Genomic DNA, 14,063 nt, shown 5'->3' on the forward strand with positions numbered 1-14,063 from the left:
GATAGAAAGGAGCTCTGAGGAACTATACAAAAAGAAAACTTTATAAGTAGAAGGTAGGAGGGACAAGGAAGTTACACTAGCAAAAGGCAGATTGGTTATTGCACAGTTTCTTTCCTTTAGGGGATGACAGGAGTCTGTCATGCAGATGACCTAACTAGTCCTGATCAGGTGGTTCCTATTTGAGGTTCTGTTTCTGGAGAGCTGAAGCTGTAATTCCTATTTAAGGTTCTGTTTCTGGAGAGCTGAAGCTATAATTAAGTTGTGGTTTGGTGACATGAGGTTTGGCATAAGCAACTCCATTTTGGGCCTATTTTGTTTTTAACTGTTCCCCCTTTTAAATCAGACTCTAATAGATGTGGTCTACCCTCACAAATGCTACTTGGACCTCTCCCAGTTTTTAGCTGAATCTCTGTGTGGTCTTCACATGTCATGACATATTTTGCTGAATAGCATTGTGTGTTTACAGATCATGGTGAGAAGTTCATATTCTTTTTTTTTTTCTGGAGTTAATTTTTTATTGTATTTTAATTTATGTATAGTTATTTACATGCATTAGTTTCAGGTATACAACTTAGTAATTCAATAATATTATGTGTTATAGTCCATTTAAAGTTATTACAAAGTAATAGGTACATTTTAATGTACTGTACAATATACCCTTGTTGCTTATTTTATTTACAGTAGTTTTGTCTCTTAATCCCATATCCCAGCCTCTCTTCCTCCCCCTTTCCTCTACGCACTGGTAACCACTGGTTTACTCTCTATATCTGTGAGTCTGTTTCTCTTTTGTTATGTACATTCATTTTTTAATTTTATATGTTCCACATATGTGATAACATTAGTATTTGTCTTTCTCTGTATGACATTTAATTAAGCGTAATACTCTCTAGATCAACCACATTGTTGCAAATGGCAGAATTTTATTCTTTTTTTGTGGCCAAATAATATTCCATTGTTTCTGTGAGTGTCTGTTGTATGTGGGTGTGTATATATATATGTGTATATATATACACATATTTATATACATGTGGGTGTATATGTATATGCATATACACACATGAATGCACCACTTCTTTTTCCATTCATCTGTTGATGGGCATTTGGACTGCTTCCATAGTTTGGCTGCTGTAAATAAGTGCTGCTATGAACATTGGTGTGCATGTATCTTTTTGAATTAGTATTTTTGTTTTTTCTGGACATATACCCAGGAATGGATTGCCATATCATATGGTAATTCTATTTTTACTTTTTTTGAGGAACCTCCATACTGCTTTCCATAGTGGTTCCCTAATCCAATTAGTGTTTTATTAACACTTTTTGAATTCCTTATCTCGTAAATTGTTTACTTCTCTTTCATTAGTTTTTTTTTTTTTTTCCAGAGTTTTTCTCTTGTTCTTTCAATTGAGACAATTCTTTTTTTTTTTTTTCTTCACTGTGGTTATCTTTCTCTGTTTGTGGGAAATTAGGTGAAACAGTTACCTGTGGTAGTCTTGAAGGGGGTCCTTATGTGGGAGTGTCCCTATAGAGTCTTAGTGTGCTTAGTGGCTTTGATGAGAGAGTTCAATTTTACATAAATGAAAGTCATGTTTTCCTCAGTCTGTGCTAGCTGTCACATTGGTAGGAGGTGAGGCTTAAGAAAGACAGGCTAGATATGGAGCTAGGTATGAGGCAGGGCTTCCCTCAGGGGCCATCACTGTCCTATTAGGGGTGGGTCAAGTCCCAAGTTGTTGGAGCAGAAGCCCTGAGGATTGGGTCTGAGCTGGTTCAGGTCCCTTTCATTGTGTGCTCTTCTCCTTCCAAACACTGGTACCCTTGACTTCAGTAATGAACAGTTTTGGCATAAGGTGTGTTAGTATGGGTATTTGGTGAGGGTCAGGGCACCATGTTTGGAAATCTGGCCATGGTCAGAGATCTGGTCTTCCACTAATGTGCTGCCTGTGCAATTGCCAGTAATGGCTGTCCTTTCCTTGTTCAGACACCTCTGTGGTTTCAGTCACCATTCATTTAATGGCCAAACTTTTTCCTTGGTTATGTCTTTTCTATCCCAGTGTATAGCTGTGACAAATGGTGCTGGATTGTTTGCTCAGCTCAGGCTAAGATGTGCCATGGTGGTGGTGGGAAACCAGTCAGCCAGCTGCACAGTTTCAGTCTGTCCTTTCTGCCCTGCTTCAAGGGCAAGCAGACATTCATGTGCTCCTCTTCAGCCAGAGTCCAGGCTTTTCACTGTTCTCCTGTCAGTCCCACCAGCTCTCCAACAAGTCAGTGGGCTCATCTTCCCTTTTTTTTTTCTGAAACCCAGGGATGGGGTGCCCAATATGTGGCTTGAACTACTTACTCCTCAGGGAAGGTCTCCACCCATGTAATCTCACTTTTCCTATGACTGCTGCCACAAGGGCACAGGTTCCAAAATGATCACTTTCCTTTCTGATTCCATGTGTAGTTTTCTTATAGCCTTGGTTGTACCGCAGTCTTTCTGCTAGTCTCCAGTTAGTTTTCAGTGAGAGTTGTTTCACGTGTAGATGTGTTTTTAATGTGTATACTGAGGAAGTGATTTCCATATCTCCCTACTTTGCCATCTTGATACTGTCTCAGGTTCATATTCTTTAAATTGGATATTCTGTTTCTTTTCTGATGTTCTAGTCTTATGGAGATCATTTGCTTGGTGGTTAGTGGCTGCTCAGTATGCATTTAAAGTTTTTGAAAGACTACAGTGCACTAGAGGGACTACCATAGTTACTATAAGAAGGATGATTCCTAATATTCGGGGGCTATTTTAGAACTGTGGTCCCAATATCCAAACCAATAAAAACCAAAGAAGTCAAAGAAAGATCCCAATGAAAGAGTCACTTTCTTAAGCCACCTGAATTGTTCAGTGATCTTATGTAGCTGAGTCTCTAGAAGTGTCAATCCCAGTACAGCAAGTGGTGTTGGCCATGGCACAAATGCTTTCTTACTCAACTACAAGATAACCAAGGGCTATCCTATTATCAAGAACAGCTTTGATTGGAGAGTCTAGGGATTTTTGTTGGGTAGCTATTGCTTAAGCAGCAGATTGTGTCATATCTTCAAGAGTTCTACATGAGAGATTGCTAATCATAGCTTCTCTGCACTTACTCCTAGCTGGGCCAGTAGGGAGCTACCAACAGAAGCTAATTTTGAATCATGAATACCTCTGGTAATTTTTGTTTTAGTCTGTGGCCTAGCAATGGAAAAGTGACAGCTGTGGAGGCCAGTAAACTCCCTAGACCACACAGGTAGTTTTATTCTGGTTATCCTTGCTTTGTGTCTCTTTCTTTGTACAGAGCCTGGATATGAGGTTTCCCAGGTTTGCAGTTATTTACCAGAGACTTGAAAATGGATTTAAGGTTTGAAAATTTCTGACATGATAGGGTGCTGAGTTTATTCCAGAGAAACTGAGACATTGGTGGGTAGAACTAAAGGATCACCAGTACTGTGGAAAATCCAATAGTCATTTGGAGGTTGGATTATTCATCCTCCTCTTCAAAAGTCCTGAGTATATGAACAATAACATTATTATTATTTTTTAAGTGAAAGTAGACAAAAGTTGAGAAAAAGAATCATAAAGACCTTCATGGTGCAAGAATTGAGAAAAGGATGGTCATAAAAAGGAGGAAAGGAATGTTCTTGATCTAACATCTTGGGAGGAAGCACCCAACCTCAATGTCAGCTACTTATCTTTCTCTTCAATTTGCTTTTGAGATCTCCAGCATTTCACAGGATCGCATGTAAGATAGATCCTTCTCCAACTGTGAAATACGTACTCAAGTTTCGATAACTATTAGTTTGGCAAACAGTGTCAGTCATCATGTGTACTTGGTAGGGTTTTTCCCATAAGTCTCACTTTTGTAAAAGCATCAAAACATAGCAGTAACTGTCTGTATCTGACAAAAGACTCTAACATGCCCATAGTTAAAGATCTTACAAGAATTCATTATAATGGAATTGACAAGGAAACTTGGTTATTTCAGTGAAAACAATATTTTAAGAGAATAACTGGAATTATGACTGCTGACATTATATTAGAACATAAGAGATTTTAAAAATTCGTACAGTTTCTGGAACACTTAAATTAATAACCTGCATGGATACAAATACAACCTAAGAAGCTTTATCATCACTTATTTGACAATGCTTTCTTTTTAACTTAATATACCTAATAAACATAATTAGTTTAACATCTCTCTTTTACAGGGTCAGAGGCAAATCCTTTGAAATTTTCTAAGAATCCTCTGGGAAATCTTAAAGTGCTTTGAGGTCAAAAAGTGTTCATTTGGAATTTTATTTGGGGAGGTTGTTAAAATGTCAAAAGATTTGAACATTTGACTGAATAGGATCAGAGATTATTAAAAAATAACAAATATCTATTTAACCAGTATGATAATAGAATATATTAAGGGCAAATTCAGAAGTTTACATAGTTGTGAACTAAACAGCTCTTTTAATATTGAGAAGGTTGGGTTTTCTTAAATAATTGAAACCTAAAAAGGACAATGTGAAGCACGGTCAATTATTTTGGTAAAATAAAATCTTTGCTTCCCAGGTAGATTACCCAAGAAGTAAATGAACAACTCTTGTAATCTCTTAACCGAACAACTTTATAATCTCTTAACAGAAGAACAATTATCCAATAAATCTTTGTCCTTTTAACAGTGAGAAAACCAAATTCTAATTTTGCACTAGTGTGTTTTTGATATTAAAATTCATTTTTTATAAAGACTTAAAAAAGTCCACTCCAGTCTTAGCCAGCTTGACCACATATTAAATTTCTTTACCAAGATCCCTTTTCTACAAACCTATAACTTTTTTTAATATTTTAAATATATTGAAATCCATATTTCATTAAGATTTTTTTCCTATGATTTTTCCTCTTTTCAATTTTGGAACAATCAGTCTTTTACTCTCTTTACCTACTTTTTATATGCAGTTGTTTTTTTTTCACCCTGATTTTTTCTAAGCAGTTTTAATTACCTATATTAATTGAAATTATTTACCCTTCCTTAATGTCTAGTGAACACTAAGAAGTAAGCAATAATGGACAGGTAAACTACCATTCTGTGGATTGGCAAATTTATAAATACATCTTATAATTTCTAGAAGTATATTCTTCCTTATTGTAAATTTTACAGTGTGTCACCAAAAAATGTCTGCTTTTAGACTCAAATATTTTTAGCTCCTCTGTAAAAGGAAGCTGAATGTGTTTCTTTTTGAAATATGTTTAGTAATTAGTGTTTCAGTATTTTGTCTTACTTGGAAATTATCTAGATATTCAATGAATATCCATCATTTAACTTATTTTAGGATAATTTTAAAGTTTTAAATTACCAAAAAAATTGGAACTAATTTAATTAATTAATTTTTTGTCTTTTCTAGGGCATATGGAGGTTCCCAGGCTAGGGGTCCAATTGGAGCTGCAGCTACTGGCCTATGCCAGAGCCATAGCAACATGGGATCCAAGCCGAGTCTGTGGCCTACACCACAGTTCACAGCAATGCTGGATCCTTAAGCCACTGAGTGAGGCCAGGGATCTAACCTGCAACCTCATGGTTCCTAGCTGGATTCATTAACCACTGAGCCATGATGGGAACTCTCTGGGAACTATTTTTAAATGGACCTACCTGAAAGCATAATTATTTGTAAAAAACTCATAAATTTCTTATTTAAATCTATTTAATATGCTTGTTTTAAACTCATGTTTTGATTACTCATAAAAATTTCATGGAATAGTAAACATCTAACCATCATATTATCTTTTTTGCTGATAAATTCTGTAACAGAGATAACATTACCTTGTTTTACTTTTAGTAAAATGAGGTAGAATAAAGGTATAATATTTATTACTGATAATTCTAAGATGTGTGCCTCTTTTAATTAAACCAATAAATTTAAACTGTTTTTTTATTTACCTAAGATTTTCCTAGATCTGTTATTCCTAGATCTGTTTTTGAGTTTCTGTGTTTCTGAGAGTATATTTGATTGATAGAAATACTTGTCTTTAAATCAATTAAATAGAGCTCTTTACAAATTAACTTTTGAAAAACTATCTAGAGGTAGGAAAAAAAAATCACGTTTGTACCATACATAAGTAGACATACATAACCAGATGTACATAACCATACAGACAGATGCAGAGCTCTTACAGCTTTTGTTTTAAAATTTTAATCACAAGGCAGGTACAATAATTCAAAGTTCACTAGTTTATAAAATAATTGTGTTTCTGGTAGATGGAATAAATTAAGATCACCTGCTCAGATGGCTAAACTTTTTACCAATATTTGTAGAAGAGGCTTTTAAGACTTTTCATAAGCCTAGGAGTTACCTTCATGGCTCAGGGGTTAATGAACCCGACTAGGATCCATGGGATGCTGGTTTGATCCCTGGCCTCACTCAATGGGTTAAGGATCTGGCATTGCCATGAGCTGTGGTGTAGGTTGCATACATGGTTCGGATCCAGTGTTGCTGTGGCATAGGCCGGTAGCTATAGCTCCGATTTGACCCATAGCCTGGGAACTTCCATATGCCACAGGTATGCCCCCCCCCCCCAAAATAAAGATTTTTCGTAAGTCTAAATTTTCAAAATAGTGTTTTGTTTTTTTCTTTTTTTCCTTATAAGGATTACCTTGATTCCTGGAGAGGATTGGGTAGAATATTTAATCTCAAGGCACAGAAGAGAATGATATTTAATCTCAAAAGGCACAGAACGAGAATGCAATTTCCACCAAGAAGAACTTGTGTTTCCAAAGTCCAGATCTTTTACATTGTCTACAAGTCTTTTGAGATGAATAGGGGAGATTTGGGGGTTAGTGGAAAGAGTTTTGGTGGGCTCTGCATTGTTTTTCTAGCCACATTTCTGCTCTTGTAAACACTAGATTTGTAATACAAGGGCATTTTTTTTTTAAATTCCTCAACTGAGTGCAATATGAAGGATATGGAAGCTGCTCCTCTCATTCAACTACATTATCTTCAATTTGCTTTTTTATATCAGGGACCTTTTCAACTAAAATGGAAACCAAGAGTCTTATGTTCTAGATGTAGAGATGCATGTCCTTGAAATGCTTTAGTAAATCCTTCCCCAAAAGCTTTACAATGGTTTGTTTATTTGTTTTTTTTTTTGTCTCCCCCTCCCCACATAATTTCATTTTAGCTTAGGAGAGAAGGCTTAAAATATGAATTCCTAACATAGTCTTTATATCAACTTCCAGTTTGTCCAACTTTTGACCATAGAGATATTAAAAAAAAAAAATCCTTCCAAGTATCATGTCAGGTTTACCCTGGGCTAGACAATAAATATTCCTGTGGTATTGAACAACCCCTTGGACACGGGAAGCATCCCAAAAGAGGGTACAAAAATACTATCCTCCCAAGAGCCAGAGCTACTTTCAAAGACAAGCAAAAAGAGGCTTTAACAATTCCTCTGAGAGCTGTCAACAGTTGGTGGGACCCTGGCCACAAATGGAATGCAAACCATATTTCTATCCAGCCAAATCTAGGCGTAAATGAGATGCAGTTTATATTTCTTTCTGGTCATATTTGGGGGTCCCCAACTGGATAGTTGTCAAGCCAGTTCTTTGGACACAAAGCAAGAGAAGCAAGAAGGCAATAGCTGTCTCTGGAAGAGAAAGGATCAACAACCAGTGAGGACCTGAAAGCAAATTCATGAGTCACAATTCAAAGACCTAATTCTTATACATGTTTTTCCTGCCAATCTGAATTTGAAAAAGAAGGGATGTGAAATTTTACCTACCTCTTTCAATCAGGCACTATAGATAAAGATGTAGCAGACCTGACTTTGGTAAGAATTCTCACTCTTGGCTAGCTTCTACCAGTTTTCCCAAGATTCTTTGTATCTGCAGCCTCTGGAGTGAGTGGGGTGTCACAGTGGGTTTCATTCTGGTCATGACAACCTGTAGAGGAGGAAAAATAATTTTCCCATCACTCTATATGATGAGTGCTTGACTGAGACACCTTTTTTTTTTTCTTTTTTCTCCTCCAGCGCCCCTCCTACATAGATAAGTTTATCTAGGTTAAAAGTTCTCCACTGTGGCCACTATAATTGAAATTACCTTTGGTAAATTAATCTGCTTATTCACCCTTGTAACAAAATTTTATTCCCTCAAGTCCTCACACTGGAACCTTCTAGCTTGAGTTAGACCCAGACCAACCTTGGACCCTGTCCATCCCAGACCCAGTCTGAATCTAGCAGGTTTCTGGATCCAGTCTGGAATAATAAATGCTCAAATAAAGTCTGAAAGTTCATGATGCAAAATCTGTGGTGCTAGGTTTTGAGAGGGACTGACCCATGAGTGACCTCCAGAAGTGAGAATGCAGGGAGCAAGTAGTGAGCTCAAGGGTCCAATAGGTACCTATGCCTGGCTCCTTGTTGCTCTGGGGCCTTCAGTGACTTCTTCAGTTTCCTTTTCTGACACTAGAACTGTTAAAAGATAAACGTGAGCATATTAAAAAAAAATTTTAAGTTTATTTGAGGAAAAAAATTTAAATGATCTGACAGGAAGAAGCTCTGAGAAGCTGTACAAAATTCAAGACTATTAGGCAGAGGGATAGGAACAAGGAAATTGTACTGGCTGAAAGTGGGTTGATTATTGCAAAGCAACTTTGCTTTAGGGCATGGCAAGGTTCATCAGGCAGATCACCTAACTGGTGCTGACCAGGTGATTTCTGATTGACTAGCTTAAGATTCCATTTCTGGGTTTGCTGAAACTGTAAGTCTTGGTTTGCTGATGTGGGACCTAGCTTAAGCAACTCCACTTTGGGTCTGTTATCTTGTTTTTAACACATTAGGAAAGAGGAGAGAATGTGGCAGAAAATTTATATCCCTGTGCAAACGTCTGTTAACATTTGCTTAATGACTGTTTATGTTCCTCAAACTTATCAAGTCACCCTCCTCTAGTTTTGGAATTTTGAAATGTGTATACTTCTTTGGTCCAGCTTTCCTTTGATATATAGCAAGGTCTCAGCTTAAGTCTGAGCTGTGTCTGGGCTTCCATGAGTCCTGCAGGTAGAGCTACCAAGGCACTGTCACATGAGAGAGCAATCATTAAATTCTTAATTAACCATTAAATTCTAAAGGAAAAGAGAGAAGAGACCCCAGTATTCAAGGACAATGACCCAGTCGTTAAAAAGAAAAGGCAATTCTGCGTACGAGTGTGTCTCTCAGATTATCTTTTGGTTGGGCTACAGTAAATGGAAGAATGAAATCCAAGGGCTTTTTCACTATGGTCTTTGTAGCTCATTCATTGCAGTGTTCCAGAAACAGATGTGCTAGGGCTGTCTGCAGTGATTGTAGGCAGTACTGATGCCTTTAGTAGGATGCATACCAAGGCCCTCCATGCAGACAGCATGCCCTCATCACTTTGTCTGCCCTAAGGCCGACAGAATTGGGTGAAGGCCATCATGGTAGCTTTGGCATATGTCACTATTATCTGTGGCTACTATACCATCATTGGGCTTGAAATAAAAGGGCGTCCATAACGCATGCTATATTTTAGCTCAGTGGACTAATTCATAAAGAGCATGTAAGACACTTGCTGATAATTCTATAATTCAGGTTCCTGCAGGACGAGTGAGGATAGTAAACCCAGGTATATTGAGCTTTGTGATGGTTGTTGTGATTATCTTCCTATAATTTATCTATAAAGATGTTATAAATGTATCAGTGCAAATATATTTACACGTGTAGAATACACTCAATGTATTTGTTATATATTTAATATGTATAATAATTACTTGTGCTCTGTTCTAAAGCATTCATTTATCTGCTTATTCTCATATCCTCATTACATTTGAAATTATTTTGACTTGAGAATAAGAATTACTATCTAATAAATTTAATTTATTGTACTGCTCTTAAAAGTTACCTATTCTATTCTTATCTACTTGCTTTTTCAGATAGTATAGATTTCTGTTTTATAAGGCTCAAATCTTTTGCAGAAGGAAGGTAGGGAATAAATAAAACATTAATAAATATCTTCCCATTGCATACTATCGATTGAAAAAAAAAAAAAAAACACAACCCAAAAGTTGAGAGTCATATTTTATTTGGGAACTAATTGAGAACTATAGTTCAGGAAATAACCTCTGAGGAACTGTTCCAAAGAAGTCGAGGAGGATCCAGTATATATGGGAGTTTTTGTTTTTGTTTTTCCTGAGAAGAAAACCATGGTCAAACATCAAAAGATCACGCTAATCACAAAAAACCAGACATTTTTAAGTTAATGATTTTCATGCTTTTCTATGTATAGGAAGATGCAAGAGTCTGGGTTCGTTGAAATTATTTCTTTGATATTCACCATAAGTATCCAGGGCTGGTATCCTGTTTTCCTCCATTCTGAATTCCCCTCTGGGCACACCATCAGGGGCAGCTGCAGTGGCTGATGGCTTGAGGATGGACAACCTTCACTGTTTACTGATAGGACAGACAACATTTTTTGTCTTTTTTGTGCCTTTATGTATTCATTAACAAACAGCTAAGCAGGTTTGTCCTTCCTTAAATACTTAGTTGTTTTCCTACATCCAGTAAAATAAGGTCCAAATTCTTTAGACTGACGGCTAAGGGTTTCCAGAGGCTGGGTTGAATTTTTCCTTTTATTTTCCATCAGCACCTTGGAATTTCCTCACACCAGGCTGGTTTACTCCTTCCAGAGGTCAGTCTTATTTTTTAATTGGTTTTGCTCACGCCATGAGCTTTTTCTGGCTGCTTGTCCTCCCCAACGCCATCTTTCTTTTTTTTTTTTTTTTTTTTCCCATATCTGTGGCATATAGAATTTCTCAGGCTTAGGGTCAAATCAGACAAATCAGAGCTGCAGCTGCAGGCCTATACTACAGAGCCAGGGCAACACCAAATCTGAGCTACATCTGCAACCTATGCTTCAGCTTGTGGCAACACCAAATCTTTAACTGATTGAACAAGGCCAGGGATCGAACCCGCATCCTCACAGAGAGTGTGTGGGTTCTTTACCCGCTGAGCTACAACAGGAACTCCACCCCACTCCATCTATTAAATGTATCATTTTCTGCATCCGCCTCAAGGGTCTAGCTACTAGGCCCTTCATTTCTTTGTCCTTTGAACTCAGAGCCTATTCATCTGCACTGTAATTCAACATGTACCAGTTGGTGTCAAGCCCTTTTGGTTCTCAACAATGATATGCTTTGGCATCAGGGAGAGTATCTTGTCTATCTTTGTGTCCCAAGGCTTTGCATGGTTTCTGGAGCACACTCGGGCCTGAACATGCATTTATTGCTGGCTTGATTGATCAGAGTGCATAAAATGGGAAAAGAAAATTCCTAAGAAATTGGAATAGCTTTGAAAAAAAGAGAAATGGCAGGAGGGCTAGAATTCCTTTAGTTTTAAATTCAAGGTTTACTGCGAGGCTTAGATAAGCTGCTATTACAGATAAGCCTCTTCAGTTCCAGAACTCTCCTTCTGTGCTGCTCCACTAATGATAACACTGGGAGGGGAGGGGGAAGAGTGAGGGGAATCAGTGAGGGAGGAACTGGGGCTTAGTCTCTGCCTCTCCCCAGAAGAATCTTGGCAGGGACTTGTGTAATCCAGTGCTGAGTCGAAACATAAGCACCTTTGAAATGCTTCCCTGACCCCATCATCAGATAGGCACCGCTATGGGGATCTACTCTGGGGACTGTTTTTATAGAGTCACTCTGTTACTTGAACCACTCACACACACACACTTCCTTGCTTTCTTTTCTGGTTAGTTTTTCCAACTTTTTAGCTCTCCTCCTGTACCCCACCTCCCGCCTCTCCCCACTGGCCCTTCTTTAAGTTTGCCAGATTGCACGAATGACAACTCCTGAGTTCTGCTGGCATAATTCATTGAAAGAGCTACTTGGCCTAGATTATCTGATCATGTCTTAAGGAATTATATAACAGTTTTACAGTGTAGTATTGTATTGTGCTAAGAAGTAAATGAGGTCAAGTTTGCAAAGTGAACTACAGAACAGATTTGGACATTACCTTGTAGAACTGGCCTAAAGAAAGTGCCGAATCAGAATATGAATTTGGGGTCCCCCCCATTTCTTTCTTCTACAGATTATGTAATATCTATAGAGTCTGAGTTTATCAGGTGTTAGCTGCTTCCTGGGATTGGACTGATTTAATATAGTACCTACCCAATTGGGTCCTTGGCCTTGAATAAGACTTTTGGGCACCCTGGAGTTAAGCCACCAAAGGCTTAATTGCTTCAGATATCTCTGCTTGTTTGTAATTTGGATTTTGTTTGCTCCTAGTCCCTTGGGAGTGCTCTATGCTCTTCAGTTAATTGAAAGTGGCTAAAGCTGAATGAGGCAGCAGCATTGCAGGTGGCATCTCGGGGATCAATTTGAGAAGACTATTGAAATTCTCTTGCTTAGTATAATAATTATCTCTGATTGAGGTAGGATTTCAGTCTTGAGACTAATAGGAGATTCCAAAGTTTCCCATTGGCGTTAGGGATTAGCAATTCCCAAAGCAATTAGCTTTGCCTACAGGTTGTTTCAATGAAACAGTACAGCTGAAGATGTTAGAAATTGCGATATTAATGGTGTGGGATATGGGGGTATTACATACAAGGTGGGGGAAGGAAGGGCAGATATGAAAGAGTTGGAGTGAAAGATAAAAAGACTACAAAAGATAACCCAAGTATCCCATATGGAGAAGAAATAAAAGGTGTATATGGGGAAATAAAAGCATAATTCAGAAATAAAAAATAAAAATTTAAACAGTATAGAAGAAAATAAACAGAAATAATATTAGCATTTTAAAAAATAATAAAGGGAATATTAGAATTAGTATAGATAGAGAAAAGAAAGGGGAAAACTTTTAAAAATGAAAAAAATGCAAGATGTTGAGTAAATAATAGGATATTGGTTACATCTTTTAATTTTATTTTTTGATCATGGTATTTGAGTGAAGCCACTGGGTTCCACAGCAGTTAGGTGGGTTTTTCCAAGTGGTGAAGAAAGGAATAAGATAGGTCTTAGACCCTGCTATGTGTCAGGCATCCTGCTGGTTACTTTTAAACAACGAGAGCCAGGACTTATTGAGAACTCTTTCTGTGATAGGCATTACACGAAGGGCTGTGCCTATACAAAATATTGTCAACCTCACCAGGAACTTATGCTGTAGGTTCCAATATGCACTATTCATGAATCCCTCTTTAAAAACAATACAAAATTATAAATAGACAAATATATGTGAAAGTGGGTATAGATTTAGAAAATGAAAAAAGTCACAAAATTTGCAAATTTTAAAAAGCTGTCTGAGAGTTCCTGTCATGGTGCAGTAGAAATGAATCTGACTAGGAACCATGAGGTTGCGGGTTTGATCCCTGGTCTCTCTCAGTGGGTTAAGGATCCTGCGTTGCTGTGAGGTGTGGTGTAGTTTGCAGGCGCAACTTGGATCTGGCGTTGCTGTGGCTCTGGCATAGGCTGGCAGCAACAGCTCTGATTGGACCGCTAGCCTGGGAACCTCCATATGCTGTGGCGCAGCCCTAAAAAGACAAAAGACAAAAAACGACAAAAAAGCTGTCTAAAAAAACATCTCATACATGCACAAAATAGCACAAAATCTTTATTAATTAACTGTCCCACACACCTCTATAATACTTTTAGTTTTGGTACAATCAATAACTATAAAAATGTAAAATTAATCTGAAATCAAGGAATACACAAAAGCCAATCAAATGCATTTAAAAATTGTGACTACATTATGTATTGAGCTACATAATTGTGTAATCAAATTACTCTTAAATAGTGTTCATTGACTTACTGATCAGCATGTATGGGGGTTTCTGTCACTGGAACACTTCTTTCTTCAGGGTGTTTTGTAGCTTTAGTGGCAGTTTTGCTCAGATGTGTCTGAACCTGCTAGACTGCATCAGTGCAAGTTGCATGAGATGTGCTAAGATCCATGCCCAATATCTTGTGATACATACAGCAGACAGCTTCATCTTCTGGTGTCCTGGCTCTTTGAAGGACAGGTGTGTGGCCAATACACAAAATCATTCTGATAAATTTAATTTTGTGTCCAATTCTCC

General features: G+C 37.6%; 2 long non-coding RNA genes across 2 annotated transcripts in view; both read left to right on the top strand.

The window, feature by feature from the left end:
* Positions 1 to 14,063, top strand: part of LOC110256420 — a 479,854-nt gene that overhangs the window by 307,095 nt on the left and 158,696 nt on the right. The gene's annotated exons all lie outside the window — the stretch shown is intronic.
* Positions 1 to 14,063, top strand: part of LOC110256421 — a 40,783-nt gene that overhangs the window by 970 nt on the left and 25,750 nt on the right. The gene's annotated exons all lie outside the window — the stretch shown is intronic.

This window comes from Sus scrofa, chromosome 13 (assembly GCF_000003025.6).
Source record: "Sus scrofa isolate TJ Tabasco breed Duroc chromosome 13, Sscrofa11.1, whole genome shotgun sequence".
Classification (NCBI taxonomy): Eukaryota; Metazoa; Chordata; class Mammalia; order Artiodactyla; family Suidae; genus Sus; species Sus scrofa.